Source organism: Geospiza fortis, unplaced genomic scaffold, assembly GCF_000277835.1.
Source record: "Geospiza fortis unplaced genomic scaffold, GeoFor_1.0 C13850074, whole genome shotgun sequence".
Classification (NCBI taxonomy): domain Eukaryota; kingdom Metazoa; phylum Chordata; class Aves; order Passeriformes; family Thraupidae; genus Geospiza; species Geospiza fortis.
In genome coordinates, this window is record NW_005056442.1 from 1 (window position 1) to 3466 (window position 3466).

The following is a 3466-nucleotide window of genomic DNA, read 5'->3' on the forward strand; positions in this document are numbered from 1 at the left end:
GTGGCAGAAGGACATGTCCTGTAGTGTTCTCACACTGTGTGAAATGCCTGGTGCTGCCCATTGGTGAAGGGACCAATAGACAAGGTTCTGATCTAGCAGTTTGGTCACAGGAGCTGAAATTTCCCATGTTTAAGCTTGCTAAAGTAATAAATTCTTAAAACAAATTTTCTTCATATGCAGTATATAGAATGGAAGGCTGTGTATTCATTCACCAAGTATATTATTTCCCACAAATAACTCATTCTGAACATCATCCTCATAGGTGTTAAAACCTGTGAAATGGAACATACATCTTCCTTTTAACTTCACAGAAAATACAAACATATTTTATATGAAGAAAAGGTGACACAGTTAAATGCAGGAGAGGACCTTTGCAGGAACTTGAAACAGATTGCATTCTCTATCAGATGTCTTCGTAAATATATGGCATGTGTTTTGGCATACATGGCATAGATGACTATTACAAATTTCTCCTCCCTCAGAAATTAGGAATTTTCATCTATAAGTAGGAAGAACTAATATCAAACATAAATTATAATTCTTGTGTTCCCTTCTTTAAATTTTAACTAATTTATAAACCCTTCTACTCTATTTCCGTGGAAGGCTATTACTATAGTAATAAAGTACCTTTATTTTCTTCCAGCATGTTGCAGCAAAAAGAAAAGGAACATCTACAAGTGTAGCTGCTGCTTTTTCTCCCTCAACACTGTTACTGTTTCGTGTACTGGTAAGTCGGTTAGGGTGAGAGTTTTACCATAGACTAAACTACTTTCAGCTGCTGCAATATAAAGTGATTTAGAGTCAATTTTCAGGAAAAAAAAGAAATCTTGCTATCAGTAGGTAGCATTTAGCAGTGTATAAGATCTTTAGCAGCTAATTTAATTAATCCTGTTTCATTAATGTAGACCTTTGATTTTTAACTTGAATGCTTCAAAATGAAATTTACAAGAATTCCAGAGTAAAACACAGCTACCACTTCTCCTTTTCGGTGTTAGAGCTGATACAGAGAAGCCTTCAGCTGTTACACTACAGCTGTTTCAAAGCAATGTGAACTAAAAAACACAATCTGGTAAAATTAGCAGGTGAGTGGAGGAGAACAGGCCAAGTAGAGCTGAGCTTTCATATAATTGTAGCTTAGTCAACACATTTCTATAGTCTCTGTAGCCTTATCAGATGCATCAGTCTTGCTTTAGTATGTAAGAGTGAGCAGCAAAGGTGATGAGGTTTCTCAGTCCCAGCTGTCCTCTGCAGAGTAGCACTTCTCTGTCAAGAAGCTGCTTACCACAGAAACTGTCCTGTATTTAACAAATGGCATCTATGTAAGAATCTGGAAAATTCAGACAGCATTGAACTCTTCATTTTTTATCATGAGTGGAAAGAGCAGCATTAGAGTATAATAGACAATCTCAGTCTGCAGTTTGTCCTGTAGCACTTACTCTCAGGTGTTTGATATGATTGAGTTAGCTGCAACTTGAGAAGTTTTTCATTCTCCTTAACTACTTTGTTCTACCATATGCTCACTGAGAAGCAAAGCTGTCACTGCATTGGACAAGTTGTTCCATTTTTCCAAAGATGTAAATTTAGTTCCGTTTGTCCAGATGACTTCAAAGGGAAGTTTGCTGCCAGAGATTGCCAATACCAAAATGCCCAAACAGTTCTGTAAAACATGAGAGTGGTTCCATTACCTTAGATGACATCAATGAGCTTTTGCAGGCAAGTGTGTTCTTGCATCAGGAAAGTACATCTTAGAACATTTTTCCTTCTGAGTAAAGAAATCCCTATGCAAGTGTCATTAAATTTATTTCCAAAATTATAAGAAAAAAATGTCTATGTTGTATGTCTGGGAAAAGATCTATTGTTTAGTAATACAGAAAGGAAAACTAATCAGCAAAATCAGAATTTCTGTTTTTCTCTTCAGGCAGGTAACAGTTCCATGTTCGCTTCATAAATGAAGCAGCTTTAAGCACATTCGTATTCCTTCTGGAGTGACAGACTGAGTCTGCATCTGTTGTTGCTGCCCATGACTCCATAGACATGACACAGAAATGAGGACAATTTGTGTTTGTTACTGTGAAACCAACACTGAATTGAACAATTACAAGAAGAGTGTGCACTTAGCAGGACTGTATCTTATGTGAATATCTACCTTGTGTGACATTTGAGGTTTTTTAATTGCATTAATACTTTCAGCTGACTCTGGCAAACAAAATATGTCCTGAACAAAAAAAGCATCTTTCAAATGCCTCCAACAGTGTGTAATCATTGCAAGTCATAAATACCTTTGCATCCTTAATTTAAATTCTGTGTCCTCTACCTTAAATTGATGTCTTCAGATGAAGATCTCTGAACTGACAGAAAACGCAGAAGTGGATACAGATAACATACTCTTCAATATTGTATATAAAACTTGAAAGCAAAGTCATGCCCTGAGCTCGTGCTCTAGACTTAGACTTATAAGGAGCTGTGTTTATGCCTGTCAAAGGCAGTGAGTACAGCAACACGTGGTCTCTATCGGGTGCCAGGTGGCTGGTTGCCCACCACAGAAAGCCTCAAGAATTCATCAGCGTTGGTGGTCTCTGTTCAGGAGAACCAAATACTGGATGAAGACAAAGTAAACAGGAGGTGAATGTACCTCATGGAGCTTCGAAGAATTAAGTGTAACTGCTGAGTATGTGAACACTGGTGAAATTGCCAGTCATGCTAAGGCAAAGTAAAGAGTCTGAATTGCATTCAAACATCACAATAAAGACAAACCCATGAAATGCATTTTAAATTCTGAAGATGCATGCCATTTATACCTTGTCTGTAAATGTATAGCATAGAAAATCTGAAAGATCCTGAGAGTGTATTTAGCTTTTACTTACATCAGCTGTAATTAATGTTTGCATTGTGGTTTAAGTGATTAGTAAGCTTTAATATCCTGGAATTCTCCACTCTTGAAAGTTAATTCATTTGAAACAAAAGAGAAAGGTTTTGTTTCCCACCTGTCTTCTGCATCTATTACTGTTACAGTATCCATGGAATATGAACAGGACTGATGTACAGATGTGCATTTTCAAGTAAATCCTAAAAATACCATGGTAAAAGTTACAAGTGTAGTTGTGCATCTTTTCATCTTGTCTCTTCCCAGATAATGAGTATGAGTTATTTACATGTATTAGGGGTTGTAATTCAGAAGGGTAAAGGTAAAGGCTTGCATGAGGTGACAAATTGTCATCTGTTGTGATATTGACCAGCTCAGCAAGAGTTTTAGTTTCAATAACTTGAAAACTTAAAAAAAAACCCAACCAAAACAAACCCACCAACCCTTCTAAAGTTTTGCATAAAGTTGGAGTTCTCCTTAAAATGTATAGTTACTAAATTTTTTAAGAGTCCTTGTGGAAGTTTTAATCTTCTGCTCAATTTTCTGAGAACCATGCATAAAAAGAATATGTCATACATATAATATATATGTGTGTGTGTGTGT

The 3466-nt window shown here is 36.4% G+C and overlaps 1 long non-coding RNA gene across 1 annotated transcript; it reads left to right on the forward strand.

The window, feature by feature from the left end:
- Positions 1-641: 641 nt before the first annotated feature.
- Positions 642-3086, forward strand: LOC115949356. Its single transcript, XR_004082857.1, has 2 exons — positions 642-727; positions 1919-3086. It is a non-coding gene; the product is annotated as an uncharacterized LOC115949356 (long non-coding RNA).
- Positions 3087-3466: the final 380 nt, after the last annotated feature.